Below are 16519 nucleotides of genomic sequence, written 5' to 3' on the forward strand. Positions count from 1 at the left end.
GCTATGTGAATTTGTGCAGAGTTACTGAAATCTTATGCTTTATAAAACATCTCACCTGTGCAAACATGTCCCACAGTTCTAATACTTCTGATTTTTCTTAATAGGTTCAAGAAAGCAAAGTAAGGAGAGGCAAAATATATGAGGGCAGACTAACATTGAGGTGAGATGTACAGATAAAACACATTAAAACCAAAGCTCCTTGAGCTTAAAGGGACATTGTAAATGCTGACATCATAAGGTGGCTTTGCAAGTGAAATATATGCATCTCCTTAGTCCATTTTTTTAAGAGCTCTCTAACTCCATTGAAGAAAAAAAATCTCAAATGGTCAACTGGGTCATAAGTATCTGGAAAAGTAACAAGTGGTTTTTTGTTTTCAAATGTGGGTAATGACACTCATGCTTATCACATCATCCCTCCTCTTTCTTCATACCTGCTCTTTTCTTAGGCCAGAAGCATTCATATTTACAGGAATTAAAATCGGGATTCAGAGCATCAGATTCAAAGGCTATTACCCATGAATTCAAGACAACTTTACAGAGGGAGGATAAATACAGCATGTTCTCATCTCACCTTAAACATGATTTGGTTTAGGCATTGGTTTCAGATTGAATAAATAACTGAATACAGAGTTTAGAGACTCCAGACACCTTAAGTAAATTGAGTTTAAAAAATTAGGGGGCATTGTTGTAGTGAATAGAAGGCAATGTGTTTTACAGAGAAGTGAGTATACTTCCAAGTAATTACTAAGAGCAGATCCTGCTGCTAATTTAAACAACATTAATATTTTCTAATTATATGGGGGCAGATTTTCTGGTTTACGGTTTCCCAAAGAAAAACTCTTGTTTGGGAAGGCCGGGTAGAATTTTCCCTCCTCTGCCCATCCTTCTGCAGGAGCAGGGAGGTAGAAAAAGGTGTTCTTGGCTTACATGATGCATGCCAGCGTGGTGATGCAAGCTAATGAATATGTTACACCTAGTATTCAATTAGTCTGTGCCAAAGTGCCGGATAATTGAGGCTGTAGTGCCTTTTAGAGATACCCAAGCATTTTACATTTGTATAAATAGCTGTGTTACATGCATAGCAAGATGGTGTTTTCTACTCTTTTTCAAAGGAATAAATTAAGACCCAGAGCTGTAATAGATTGTGACAAAGCAAGAATAAAATCTAACATTACACAGTAATATTGGAAACGAGTAGTCCTCTGTTACTTCAGCTGGAAAGTAACACGTTCCTTTTAGTAACACCTGCAAGGAATTATTTTAATAACTCATTGCAATATCTTATAACAAATGTACATATTAGGAGAGTGTAGATGTTACTGTCTATAGCTACAACCCAACCAGTATGAAGCTGTTTCTGATTTGAGGGGTTTGCAGGAAGACAAGGATTTTGCAACCGAGAAGAGCAGGTGATTTTTTTTTTTCCTGGTAACATAGGAAATCTTCAGGCATGCTAATAAAATTCTTTTTAGGAGACTTTCAGTGTTCCCAGGTAAAAGCTGAGTGTCCATACAGACTCTATGGCATATGGTCATTGTAATACTAGAAATTTTCTTCTTACTTTTACTTCAGTAAAATGAAACATTCTAAAATTTTCTTTTCTGCATTAGACATTTTAAACATGGAGAAAGAAGACTGACATACTCCATTCACAAAGGTGAAATCAAATTAATTTGATCTTATTAAAGCTACTTTATTTGTTTTCAAAACAGATTCCAGCTGAGGGTGCGTAACACTTGTTGAAGTGACATTTCCAGCTGTAAAAACATTGTTTGAAAATTGTGCTCTAGGTTTAATAGCAGTTGGTGTTTCTTTAGCCCATTCTATTAAAGTCAATCCAACTGTAGGTGGTCACTGTTCTTGTCTTGAAATCTCTGTATGTGCTTTAGAATTAGAGAATTAGGGAAATAATACAGAGAATTAGAGAAAGAATATTGGAAGGAAGGGTATTAGTACACACTCCTGACTTCCTGGTGAGAAAACAGGAGTGAAAACATCTGTCTGTAAACAGTGACCTGCTGTTTGGTCCATGAGCTAAGAAAATACTTTGTTCCCTCAAACTGCACTCTGTCCCTTTGTCCCTAATGTCAAGGATGGATGAACATAACTTTGAGAACTGACTTAAATATCTGACCTTGCAAAATACATTTTTAAAATTGCTTGGATTTTTTCGATGAGGCAATACACGATACCAGGTGCATAGTGCAAGTTAAAAGAAAGGGAGTGGAATGCACCAACCTTCAGCATGGGCTGGCTCTAGTACCTTTGCTTTCATTTTCACCTGGAATGCAAGTTCACTTGGTTTTGTATTGCCCACTGCAATGCTGAATGTTTTGCTTGCTACCAAAGATAGAGCTCACTTTTAAGAATTCTTAATTCTTGGACGGTATTTCTTATCATCACCACTTTGGTTTTAGACAAAGACATATTTATGTGGAGAGTGTGCAAACACACAGTTCACATTCCTGTTGATTCCTTTCCTCTGTGTCTCATAAACCCCTGGTCATTTAGGATAAATCTGGAAAACTAAACCTGTGGTTTAAGCATTTCCCTCGCAAGATGGCAGCATTGCTTCAGGGAATAAAATTGACTGCACCGGTCAGGATGTCTTCAAGTTTTTAATATTCCCTTTTTATCCAGTAGGTGAGAGAAACTCTGACAGATGTGTTCATTTGTGTTATCTGAATTTACATATAACATCAGTCACTGGACTGGTTGAATGTCATTCATTTACTTCGATGTTTGCAGGCTTTGTGATGGAAATTACTTACCAGGAATGTAATGAGTTTTGTGAATTGCATTGAAATTATATCATTATTTTGATTCTTTACCATTATTATAGTGACTGTAGTTGATGCTGTAGTTGCATTTCTTGAGACTTCAGCTTTGAAGGTGGAATTTGATTGTTTCAGTTGCACTAAGCAGAAATATCTTACAGGAATTTTAATTTCAGATTCATCCATGTTTCTCTTCCCATGCACTGAGTGCTTTTATTCTTTCAGGACTTGATCCTACTCCCTGAAGTCAATAGCTGAGTCAGAATTTTAGGGTAAGTCCTGTAAGGAGATAGGAAAAGCAAATAAGAAAGGTGAATAAAGTAGGGTTTGTTTGTTTGTTTGTAATTTGGTTCCCTATATAAATAATCAGGCACAATGAAAGAGCTGCTGTTTGATCCATTAGAAGCATCTGTTACCTCTGGGCAATCCATTTCAGGGCAGCACTGATTGACTTCCAAAGGACTTAAGTTTATTTCTGATTCTAAAACCAGATCTACCAATTTGGCCTTGCCCATAAAGAATAAAAAGTTTGGAAATACAGGAACCCTCACTATGTTGTCTTGGATGGAGTTGAGCCCAAGAATATAGATTTTGCCTATAGTTCTGATTTTATAGCATGAGTTGTGAGCTGAAGGATATTTCTAATTCATATGACTGTTTTATAGCTGTTTGGATATTCCACTTGGCAAAAATTCTAACGACCATTTTCATTCTTAAATCAGGAAAGCGTCTTCCGTGATTGCTTGGAGAAATGTCTCTTTTATACTTAAAGTACTGAAGAAAACATACTTTGCTATCCTGAGCAGCAATGGTTATTATTTCAAGGAAATACTGAGTGGTATGCTATAACACTTCAACAACAACAAAAATTATTTAAAGTCTTTTATTTTAATTTTCTTGAAGATTTTATGCTGAGCACAAAAAAAGAAAAAAGCTTGCCTTTCTTTTCATTTGTCAAAATCCAACATGTTAAGATCTGGTTTTACTGAGAGTTGGTCACTTAGTTTCCCCTTCTAGGACTAAGGTAGGTTTAATCCACAAGCAAACTTTCTACTAACAGCTCAAGTAATTCAACTTAATGTTTAGAGACATTGAAATTTATATCTTTATACTTTCCCAAACTGGAATATATTAATTGAGTATTTCACTTCTTCTTTAGTGTTACTAGAGATTTTTATTGGTGCAGTTCTGTTAATCTTCAGTGATTCACAGTACTGCCTCTCAAACATTAACTTACTATTAGTATCATTCACTTTCGTGGCTCAGAACACATTTTTCTAAAATTGCTGAAGGAAGAAAGCCATGGATATAAATGATATTAAGAGAATGGAGTCAGGCCCTTGTGTGCTGAAGAATGCTGAATTCTGTTCTTTCCTTCCTACTCCAGCATAGAGTCCGAGTAAATAGAAGAAACATATATGATGCCTTCATTGGCAGAGGCTGGTGGCTCCACTTTAACATATCATCTGGGATGCTGTAAGAACTGAAGTGGAACATGTGGACAGCAAAGTGCGAGAGCTTCAGAAAAGTAAGTTCAAACACTGAGAGTTGTTTTGGCTCCTGCAGGCCAGCACACCTCCATCATTCCAACTCTCTTAGTCTGAAAATAAACCAGAGAGCATGAATCTAACCTCCTGCTCACAGAAAGCCTGTGATATTCTCCATGTGCCCTTTGCTGCTTCCCTCCCCGCTCACTCGTCCTGGCAGCAGAACAAGTCTGGCCTTGTGAGCTTTCAAAGGGAATTGAAAGACATTCTGCTTTAAAGAGGAAGATAATTCAAGGGCTAGCTTGTAGCAGAAAATTAAAGAAACTAAATAATTGAGGTTATTGGTGATGAAATGCAATATTGATCACATTCAAGTCTAACCTACACCATTAAAAGTCAGAAGCTATTTTTTAGCAGACTGTATGAAATGAATTTCTGTTTTTCCTAGTGGATGGGAATTCTTGTTATAAACAGGTCTCACTGGTTTAATCAGCAGTGACAATATGTGTGGTCTTTTATTCTAGAAGTATTGATGTACGTGTTGAAGTCAATTTTTTTTTTTTTTTAAAAGCATTAAAAATGTGTTTGGCTTTTACTGTGTTTTTCAGGGCTATTTAGACGCACACTTGAAGGAGACTGGTGCATGAGGTACTCTTAACCTTTATAGTGGCACTTGTAAGACAAAACTAAACTTTTATGAGGTAGCTTTTATCGTGTGTGAATTCTAGAAGCATTTGTGTCTACCTGACCCACAAACAAACAGACAATTTCATTTCTAAGGACTTGAAAGTCAGTACTTTCCACACATGCTTAATACGAAGCACAAAAAGAAAGAAGAGAGATAATGCTCTTCCCTCTAAGTATTCAGAGAACATAATAGGAAAGCATGTAACAAAATTATATGCATCTCAAATGGTTTAATGAAATGCTGAATTTTGGTTTTATTCTCATTTTTAGTATGGCCTATTTATTTGCAGTCCTAGAATAATACTTATCCAAGTTTCTATCGTGATCCATATACGCAGTTTTCATAGGATAGCTTTATATTTGTTTGCCAGTCTTGAAATGCTGATTGACTAAAAATTATCAGACATAACATGGAAAGAACTGGGAGCATCTCCTTTTTCAATATCTCACTTCAGTCATGGAAGAATTTGCAAAGAGACTGTTGAGGATAACCAGATTACCAAAATTTGTTTCTCACTCAGGAACACTGAAATGTTCTGCTTCTAATTCCTGTCCTATTTTACTTCTCTGTGCTTTGAGGATTTATGTTGGCATTGCAAAGAGAGGCAGAGATGAACATCTAAATTCCACTTGGTTCATATCTTGATAAAGGCACACCATTAGAAAATTGATTCTTCAAAAGCATACGTTATGTTGTAATGTTAATAAAAATGCTTTTCAGTGGCTGAATACTGCTTAAACTCATTGGATGGCTCTGCATTTGGCTTCTATTCTACTACATATAAGATATATTGAAACCCTAAACTTATAATTAAAGTTTCTGACCTTTATATAATGCAAATGTGTCAAAAGAGAACTTACTCTGAAATGGATAACTAGGCATATGGCCAAAATGTCATTCATACTTTTGTTCAAAAACATAATTAGAGGAACATATGTTATATTCTGAATGACAATGTTTCTACTAATAAAGAGAAGGATTTATGAGAAGTCTTTGGGCCAGATTCCAATTTCTCTTTCTGCTACAATAGATGTGGAATGAACCTAAAGAAGTAAAATGTCAGAAACATGAGCTATTGCTTGCGAAGATTTTTATATTGGCATGTTTGAGATGAGTATCTGTTCCATTTGGTGTACATAATTTTAAAGTGGTAGTAATAGTATATGTGGTAATTATGATACATGTTACCAAGTCCTAAGCATTGTCTATTCTATCAGCTTACCTGGAGGATAGCACAGTAAATCATTTTTATGCTTTACGCAGTATTGCTAAGAGGAAATTTGGTCATATTTGATCATTTAGGGGCTGGGGAGAATTAAATAAAACCTAAAAGCAGCAGTATTAAGGTAAAGTGCATTGAAGTATAGGCTGTTAATATAAAAGAATGTCTCAATTAATAATATAAAAAAAAAAGAATAATTCTAATTCAAGAGAGTTGAATGGGGGCTGTCCTGAAGAGTAGAATTTTGTCATTTACTCAAGCAAAGGACTTGATATTTATCTATGACACAGGCTACTTCACACCTCATTTTCAGATACAACACGAGATTGTTTTAACAAAGGTAAGCAAAGCATATTGCTCTGAGTAACAATTTAGCTTGTTTACTTCAGAATAACCTGTATAAAGTAAACTCTCTTTGTTAAGTCCTCAAGTCTTTGGGGTGTTTATTCAGGAATAATTCCTAACAAATTAAGCAAAACAGGAGTTTGTAGGCTGTAGAAGAACTTTTCATGAAACACGAGCTGTTACCTGATACAGCAGCATTAAGCCTTCTTAAGAGACTAACGTCTTTATGATACATACCTTTCTGTATCGGAGCCATAAAAAAGACATCATTTAAGGCTACAGTTGATATATTTGATATATGAAAGTTATATTTCCTAAAATTATATTTTAAATATATTTATCGTTCATCACACTTAACAGATGAAAGACTGTAGATCCATACATTCAGTTGCACAGTTGAAGATGATGTATAAAAGAGAAGGAAAAACAGATTAACTGTGAATAACAGTAAGGTGGGAAATATTGGAGAGGAAGCTGAAGGCTCTTAGAATAAAAAAGAAGGTAAATGAAAAGTCATTAAGGAGTTTGCAGGTAAGAATGAAACCAGGAGAAAGGCAGGATGAAGGCAGAGGTGTCTGCATGAATCATGAGTAGTGGAAAGAGTGGTCAGAATATATAGGAATATGTTATTGTAAAGAATGTTTGGGGTTTTTTTTGAGAATGTTAAGAAGCCTTCAGGAATCTGGGCAGAGGTGTAAAGAAACAGGAAGATTCAGGAAGTTTTCAGTCTTTAAAGAAGTGTTAAAATCCCAGAATCCATATTGGCCATTTGGGACTCCATACAGTCCCAGCAAAGGGCAGATTATTTTGCTCAGTTTGCTCAGTTTCCTATATGGAAACAACATATTCAGGAATCACAGGAGGGTTCTCAGCAGATTTGGAGCTGGAATAGAAGTTGTACATTTGAATGCAATGGTTTAATTGATTGTTTATTGCAGAAATCCTAGATTATAAAAATACCTGTCCCTGAAAGGTACTTGGCAAGGAATTTTCTTGTAGGGGAAGAGCAGTTGGAAGAGAAAAGGATATTTGTTTCCAACATTATCAATAACAAACTTACAGTGGACAGAGGTTTTTGAAAGTGAAGGGCAGAAGCAGAGCTATGCAGAGACAGACAGTACTAGAAATAGATGCTGGAAGAAAATTAGAACAACACTTTGGAAGAGAAGAGGTAGGGCGGCTAAGTGGTACATGAACTGTTAAGGAATGATGAGTTAGAAAAGATGGGTAAGAGGCAAGAGGATGGGAATGGGAATCAGAAAATTGGTGGAAATGGAAAACATAATAAAACAGAATAGTCATGGAACTGTGAATGTGAATCAAAAGTAATTATAGGGAGTTAAGGCACTGAAGGGAGAGAACAAGCAAAGATGTTGTAATATCCTATGTAAGAATAAACAATGTTATGCTCAGTGTGATCCCCAAAAGGCCTGTCATAGATCATAGCCTGTGATGTCGCAAGAAAATCCTTAGTGCGCTCGAAGGAAAGCCTGCTAGGATTTAATATCATTAAGACTCATCTCCACCTAAAGTAGAAGAATGCAGATAAATCCAGGGAGTGTCCATGGAGTAAGAGAAGCACCTATAATAATATACCATCCAAGAGTTGCAGACTGCATACTTTTCTGTGTACATTTGTAGCTACTTCTTCTGCCTATGGCATCTTCCCCTGCTGTGTTTTGCTTTCCAGGGAATCTGTTCCTGCAGTAGAGCTGTAGGACTGCCCCTGGTTTTCTCCAGAACTAATCTCCTGTTAGTTATGGTTAACTCTTATTGTCTGCAGTCCCGGCTCCTGCCTGCTGGGATTCTTCTGCTGCTATTTGTGTCTCAAGTACCCAACCACGTGATTGTGTGGCCTTGGAAATGGAGGCAGGGGGGTGGATTTAGTACAGAGAAGTGGAGCTTACATGGAGACCAACAGTTCTGACATGAAAAACTGATACAGAAAAACATGGTCAGCTCAACTGCCATTAGCATATTTAACAAAGCTAATGTTATCAAAGTTATTAAAACTAAAACAAGATGTAGGCTCTGAAAACTTCTCTGCAAGATACAGAGCTGTGCTACATGTGCAGGAAGAGCTTTTGTAATTCCAGTCTCTGAGGGGAGAGAAATGGAGCTGTGTATAACTGATACATATTGATGTGTGACCTTGACACCTGCGTTACCAACAACAAAAGTTTGCAGGCAGCATGTTTTGTGGAGAATATTTGAAGTAATATTGGAAGAACAATCAACTAAGAAACAGAACTCTTGACTGTATTGTAATAAAAACAAGCACTAACACCTGCTGTGAGTGTAAAGCCTTTTTTCTGCAAGATAAAAAGTCCCCAAACCATCCACTGTCTGAAATAACTTTCAGTATGATATCACAGAGTAAGCAAATGCAATGCCTTTCATTTACAAATTGTCTTTACCTTTTTGAGATATGTTATTCTTGAGTATTAGGTGCATAATGTGATACAGGTTTGTAACAATCTATGTAACATGCTAGTCCCTTGCTAAGAAATGAATTGGCATAAGAAGACCTTTATGATTTCTCTTGAATGAGTAACAGGTAGTGGTGAAAGGTATGTATGGTATTAGCTCAAAGATTACTAGAGAAAATCTGCAGTTACCTTTTGTAATGGTACTTGCATATAATAACCTGAAATATAGAGTTCAGATTTAGTAGCAAGGTCCTGTCCTAAGACACTTGATATTTATATTGTATACAAAGTGGATTTTTTTTAACCATTTAATGTTTCTGGACACCCAGTTTCCTTGTGTTTCCATGTTACTCGGTTAGTTCAGCTCTGAAATGTGCTGCTCAATGGCATTGAAGTACGTTGTTTTGATTTGTTTCATTTGCAGGTGAGGAAACATGCCTTCTAATTGTCTAGCCAGAAATGCAGTACTGGACCCAAAAATAAATTAGTTCTTTCTAATTTGTGTCAAGAGGAATAAAGACTTTTCAGACTACATTCTACCTTCATGGCAAGTCTTGTCTTCTAACTATAGTTAAATGGGATGGTATTTGTTCAGCATTTGAAAGAAGCAGTGAAGGTGCTCTGAAGGAAATGCCGTGTGGATTATATAAAGAGTTTATGTTCCTGACTCTGGAGACAGTAGCTTAAGAAAGATTATGTGAATATTTCTGGTTTGGTTCAGACTAGTTACAGATGGGCCATCATCAATTATATTGTTTAAAGAGTCTATAAAAGCAGAGCCTTGCTAAATCTGAGCACTGTGATGATTCCAGCAAGCTCACTAAAACGAGTTATTTTTGGAAGTAAAGAAAGAAGAGAGGACGTGGGATCTGCGCTGAGAACCTAATTCTCTGTTTATTTAGGGACAGGAAATGAGAAAAGCAACATTAGAACTCAGAATGGCATAAACCAGTAAGGATTAAAAACTGAGATAAAACTGACCTCTCCGCAGGGGAGGAAATCAGACTGATGGATGTGTCTGGTTGCCTTGGTGGAGAAGAGATGACAGGAAAGTTTGGGTTTATTTTGGATTTGATTATTGTCCGGGAAAGGCAATCACAAGTCATTGGCAGAGAGTTTTGCTCAGCTCTCTCACCCATATTTTCTATGTGAGATCTTGTACTTTCTGAGATCCCTTTTTAAAGCATTGCTCCAGATAACATTTACAGTCCTGTCACCTAGTGTTTGGAAGCCATGTGTGAAATCTTGATAGTAATGAAATGCCTCTTGTTAATTTAAAATACAATAGTAATTAAGTTTATGGATTTCCAATATTCTGTGCTATTGAATGTTCTTAAACTAATCAATTAGTAAGGATTAAAGAACTGTGATTCTGTGATCTATGCAATGTTTTCACTGCTATTTCAGCATCAGTACTGAATTTGTAACCAGGAGAACTGAAGTTAAGAAATTAATTTTGAAGTACAGCAAAAGGCTAAGGAACATAGAATTTGAAAATGGATCTTCACAAATTCAAGGAACGAAGTATTTGACTGGCCAGGATGTTCTTGAATATTGTAAATAGATTAGAAGGAGTTATTGAACTGGGTCTCTTTTGTTTTTAATCGCTTATCAGTTGAGGATTACCATTAATTACCTGAAGGATTGAAGAAGGATTTTTTCATCTGTCTCTCCCTCATGCATTGTTATTTTTTCGTGATTACATTTGTTGCTTCCTTGTTTTTTCTTTGCAGGGAACTAAAGACAGGAGTCTGAACATGCTATACTGGCATTCCTATAGGAAATTTCCAGGATCCTGTTTATGTTTTCTTCCCATGCTTGGCAATACATCAGGCTTGCAGCTGCCAGATTTGAAGGAGTAAAGAGTTCTCTTCTCCCTCCACAGTCTCATCCCTATTTACGTTGGCAGAGGCTGTTGGGATTTTTATTTTTCTCTGCTCTTCTGTTTTATGGAGTAAAGTTCCTTTCCTGGGCTTAGCTCAGCGGCATCGCTGTAACTCCCTGACAGTGCAAGACCTACAGTGCTGCTAAATGTGGTTGCTCTTTATTTCTGTGTGATGTCCGAAGGTTGGTTTCTTTTTTCATCTTTCATACTAAAGATATACGTTATGGGCTGTGAGCATTTTTTCAACTGCTATGTATATATGGGCAGAATGGGTGTTGATGTTAAATTTTAATATAACATCTACTACATATGTTTAAGACTGCAGGGAAAACTCAGCTCGATGATCAAGGTAGTCCCTGCCATCATTTACACCCCTTTTCTGCAAGGAAATGTCTCTACCACAGTCATGCAAGCAGCAAAATCAATGCTGTGCTTTAATCCTGAATGTATTTAAAAGTTCGCTTTGAAAAATCTGTCATTTTAGAGTATTTCCTTGCTATGCAATAGTGTAGGCTGTACACCCTCAATCTGGTTTATGTGATTGCACCCGTAATAGAATCAAACTATTTAAAGTCAGATTTCTCAGTAAAGTAACCAGAGTCCCAGGGAGAAAATATATGAGGATCAGTGATCTTAAACGATTGCCCCAAAGGTTTTCAAAATCTAATAATCCTAACATTTTTACTTTTCAAGAAGATCAAAGCACTCCTAGCCTTTCAGGTACCTTTCTGTGTGATTTAGAAAGCAAAGAGTAATGTGCAAATGTGAAAGCTTTGAGCTAATTGAATAGTAATTACTTTCTGAATATGCTACTATTGAGATGTTTGAACATTAGGGACGTAGAACATTCTATAATTGATAAAAGATGACTCATTAGTTAAAACAAGGCTTTAAAAAAAAATGGCTTATTTATTGAAAAATGGCTTAAAGTCATCAATTTCTTCATAGTCTCTGTCAGTATGGAGTTAATTTCTGAGGTGTGAGGTTATACTGGAGCGTTGGATAGGAGGTTCCAGAACATTATCAAAGGGTAATACCGGCTTTGCCAGTAGTGCAATTAGGCAGGGGCAGGAGGAAGCAACTATTTTTTGCGCTCTGCTTTCAGCAATTCTACTTATATTTTTATACTTTTTCTACACTTTGCATTAATTGTTTTATAAAAGTTATAAACAGTATGATCTCTCAAACTTCTAATGTGGACCTGTGCTTGTTCAGGGAGTGTGCTGAAACAGCAAATGGGAGAGACCAACTCCTGTCATGCAGCTCTGAACAGGACACAAAAGTGGATTTATTCTTGCATGATGTGAAATCCTAACTTTGCTCTGGCTAAAAGTGTCTCAGTTCCAAATGCTGAAAGAGAGAATGAGACTCAGTTGCTCACCAGTAAATGTGAGCCTGGTGCTTAGGGAAATGGGGTCTTTGGTGGCTGTGATACTTGTTCACTAAATCTGATAAACATTTGTATGTTTCCAGACGGAGGAAATGGGACAAAATGAGCAGGAAGAACCCATGTTGCTGATCAGGTATAATGGATTTCACTGCAGCTAAGTCACAGAATAATTCTGCTCAAAGAGACACCTGGAATCTGAGAATTAACAAACTTCTCTCTAATGAGCTGACGGAGTTGAGGAGGAAGCTAAAAATGTGAATGATTGCGGTGTGAACTAGTGTGAATCTGACTGTGTCAGTCACTGGCTGGCATGGAAGTGTCCCAGAGGGGCCATCTTAAGGTAAAATGTATTTACACAGAATGCTTCAGAGCAGCAATATATTTGCAAAGAGAAAACTATTACACCATGCATCTATTAGGTGAGTCAGATACATTGGTGAGTGCCAGAAGGGAAGAAAGGAACTAGAGTTCCTCAGGACCTGAGGAACTGATGAGCAGCCAGAAGGGAAAAGCCCGTTTATATGAGAAGAAGTAGCACAAACTAACATCTGCATTGACAGAAGTTTGGGACCAAATGCTAGGCTGTCGCGTGAGTGCACCAGCAGCTGTGTGAGAGCAGAGACAGCAGAAGCAACAGTGTTGAATAGTTGCTGAAATGGTGGAAGGGCAGAGCAGAACCACAGTCCTGCTGCCTGGCAGCACGGAGCCCACCTGAGAGAGCACACGGAGACAGGGGTTGCTTCCTGTTTCCTCAGAAGAGATGGGTCAGAGGCAGGAGAGGCAAATATTTCTCAGCTGTTTCCCTGGCAAACCAGAGAAGTTTTTTTTATTTGACTTACCTACAGAAAAAACGTAACTGAACATAAATAGATACATTACTTAGGACATGCTTGAGCTAGAATCGCTACAGTGCATTTTGAAAGTACAGCTTGCAGAAGTATAGTTTCTGTGTATAGATGCAGAAAAGGATGTAATTCTTTGTCCTGTTTTATTGCTTTCATCTTTGATGACGTGACATTAGAAAGAAATGTGATATCATAGAAATATTTTCTTGTAATAAATGACTACAGCAGAAGTATTTATAAGGTAAAGCTGAAAGATAAGTATGGACTCAGAGCTAGAAGACTCATCAGAGAAAATGCGTAGCAGATGTTTAATGTATACTGTGATGTGGCACAGACATTTTTCTTGTTTCCTATTTCAAAATATATGAATAAAATAACATATGCTGAATCAGGTAAGAATAAACTGCTAGTGCTCTACAGCTGTCTTGGCTGAAGGATAGCCTTTATCTCACATAATTGTATTTACAATTGTATTACAATGCAGCGATATACTAATGGGAAGATTTGGTCATAAATCCAAAAGCCATACTGAGGCTATTGTTATGTTGAGGGTGTGTTGCGTAAGTCTCCCTGGTGCACTTGCTGGTCACCATCTGGAAGGACACCAACGAGATGCAAATCAGCTTTTCTGGGAATAAGAGCCTAATCTGTGTAGGGGTCACACTCCAACATAAAATATGTATGGATTCATCCGGGTGAGTCATTACCAGCATACCTTACTGCTTCTTTTCCCTCATTCTGTACACTAGCTCAAGTGGAAAATCAAGTGACAGATTAATGCTATGCATTTGCAAAACCCGTTTGAAAGGAGCAGACGCTGTTGCCCATAAATTTAAACCCCTGGAGAGGTTAAAATGGGTGAAGGTGAAACAAATATTGTGCTTATCAACATATTACCTCACTCTACAGGGCTTGATTCTCTTGCCCTTTGAGCTTAATCGCAAGGCTGGTGTTACCATTAATGGAGCAGGTTTGGCCTATTGCTGATCTATAGGGTGGATACACAGAGAGCTCTTCAATGTTTCCAATAAGTGCAGAAAGAGAAAATAAAAAACAAAACAAAAACAAACAAAAAAACCCCAGAAAACCAAAACAAGAAACCACACACACACAAAACCAAACCAAACAACATACCACACACAAGACAAAACCCCAAACCCACACCAAAACACTACAAACAACCTACATGTTATTTCCAAAGCATGGTAGTGAAATCTGTTTTAGAATTAAAAGAGGGCTAGGGAGAGGGTTGTTGGTATTTCGTTTATTCCTGCAAAATACGTCATGTAGTGCGTAGGGGTGAGTTTTGATAGCTGGCCTTGGTGCACTGTTGCCATGGCAAGTTACAAACAATTCCCCTCTGGATTCTGGTGGGTTTGTGCACTTGCTGAAGTTAACACTGTTCCTGAGTGAATTATTTAGTTCAGATTTCCTGGCTTATAACTTGTTGGTTGCAGAATTCTGGCACTCAAATTTTAGTCTCTGAATGGTTGGCTCTGGATAAAGCAGTTTGAGATGGTGCCCTATCCTTAAATTAGAATTCTCTGGAAGGTGTGAGATGTACCAAATACGGGAAATGGAAAAGAGCCTCGGGTATTCCATGAGAGTGTTCCTGACTGTTTGCCAGGGCTCCTTCAAAATAAATTGGAATAAATTGGAATTCATCAGCAGTGACCCATATATGAAGAACTTCTGAAGAAACCATCAGTCTTTTGTTTAAAATTTAAGTACTTCAGTTGCGTCGCTTATCCTAAAAAATTTTTGGCAAGGGACCTCCTACAAACAGCTCATTAAGTACCTTGTAAATTCATATTTGCTGCCCTCTTGCTGTCAGTTAACTGCTGCAGGTGGGACAGACCCACCTGGTAAGGTTTGAGCTTCTGTTGTTGAGAGGAACCAGGACAGGAGCTGAAGGGCATTAATCCACAAAGATGCAAATAAATGTGGAAAACAGGAGCTGTCCATACAAGGAAGGAAACTGGAAGCAATGAGCTGTAGTATTTATTTGTTCTGTCACTAGAAGCAGGCCAACAGAACAAAAATCTGATTTGGAACATGGCTGGTCACATCTCAGATTATGGGTTAATGTACAGACCTAAATCCCTAACTGAAATCTGGAAATCAGCCCCGAAGCCAGCTCTCTGGGCTGGCAGGATATCCAGCCTGTACATGCAAATAGTAGCGAATTCCATAGAGCTGCTTAGTTCTGTTTTATTGTTGCTGGGTTTTTTATTGTCCTTACAGATGGAAGAACAATAAATAGGTCATTCTGTTAGTTATGCAAGATGGATGTGTCACCTGGACTTGGAGAAGTGCTGGATTTGAGACAGATCCATGGAAGGAGGAACTTGGTCTCTTTGTGCTCCCTGTGGTCTCGTCTGCCCCACGGCAGTGTGGGAGAAACAAGTTCTGACTGCTGTGGTTGTACGGCTCTGGTTGGAAATGGATTAATGACAGGCTGCAGTAATTGTCTCTTTAGGACTTGAGAGTGGGAAGAAAACAATGGTTTATCACCAAAGTTCATCGCTAGATAAGCTCTTGATCCAAAGCAGATATGTGAGAGAAATAAGACATCTTCATATAACATTGTCTAGAAAATGGCCTCTTAATTGTGTGTCCTACATTATTGTAGGCAAGGAATTCCTGAATTCACATTTTCATACCTTTAGATAAGATGTAGTTTTTTTTCTTTTTTCCTAAGCAGAAGTGCCCATGTTCTTCCAGAGTGCAATATTTAGGATATTATAAATAACTTTTCAGCAATGCATAGTTGTTTGCATTAAAATGGAACTAGGTGAATAATGGATGTTGACTTGGAATTGCAGCCAGTATGGTAATGAAATAAAGCCCCGTTAGATACAAGTAATTAGCAAATTGAGGTTGTTTTCTATTAAATAGTGACCTCCCTGGCGTCTCCGAGGAAAGGGGCATGTCAGTCAATCGAGTAGGAAACAGGACTTTTAAACAAATGTTAAATTATGGATTCATTCCATACATACATAGCAGTAAATCTCAACTAGTAGACAGCTGTCAAGACTGCCTAGAAAACTTCAGTGATAGGGAAGTGTCTGTAGGCTCAATTTCCTTTTTTTTTACTACAATATTTATTTTAATGTGATCATTCTTAGGCTCTTGTTCTACTTTTGGGAAAGCTGCAATTCTTTTTGCGTAAATTCCAATAATACGTCAATTTATCACAATGCTTGTGTTAGTAAAATGTACTTGTAATTAACTACAGGTTATTCAGATGCTAAATATGTGCAGGTATTGGGCAGCTTCTAGATCGGTTTTGACTTTCTTAACTAGAGCCTTACAAAAGAGTAGCCATAAGCCATATTTGAAGGAAGATTCTTCCCGTTTATCCCTAGAGCTTCAGTAAATGAGTATTTTTACTTGAAAGAGATGTAGGAGAATCCAAATGCATCACAAACCTCTGTGAATCAAGAGGGTG

General features: G+C 37.4%; 1 long non-coding RNA gene across 4 annotated transcripts in view; it reads left to right on the plus strand.

Moving 5' to 3' along the window:
* The window catches only part of LOC136102800 (uncharacterized), a 64916-nt gene that overhangs the window by 17654 nt on the left and 30743 nt on the right, over window positions 1–16519 (plus strand). Inside the window, exons 2-8 of one of the 4 annotated variants that reach the window (XR_011739268.1) lie at window positions 105–160; window positions 1611–1657; window positions 3003–3049; window positions 4165–4305; window positions 4873–4912; window positions 10682–11015; window positions 12307–12356. This is a non-coding gene — a long non-coding RNA (uncharacterized lncRNA). The remainder of the gene's footprint in view (window positions 1–104; window positions 161–1610; window positions 1658–3002; window positions 3050–4164; window positions 4306–4872; window positions 4913–10681; window positions 11016–12306; window positions 12357–16519) is intronic. The other 3 variants (XR_011739270.1, XR_011739269.1, XR_010651479.2) reach the window with 3 other exon arrangements.

This window comes from Patagioenas fasciata, chromosome 5 (assembly GCF_037038585.1).
Source record: "Patagioenas fasciata isolate bPatFas1 chromosome 5, bPatFas1.hap1, whole genome shotgun sequence".
Lineage (NCBI taxonomy): Eukaryota > Metazoa > Chordata > Aves > Columbiformes > Columbidae > Patagioenas > Patagioenas fasciata.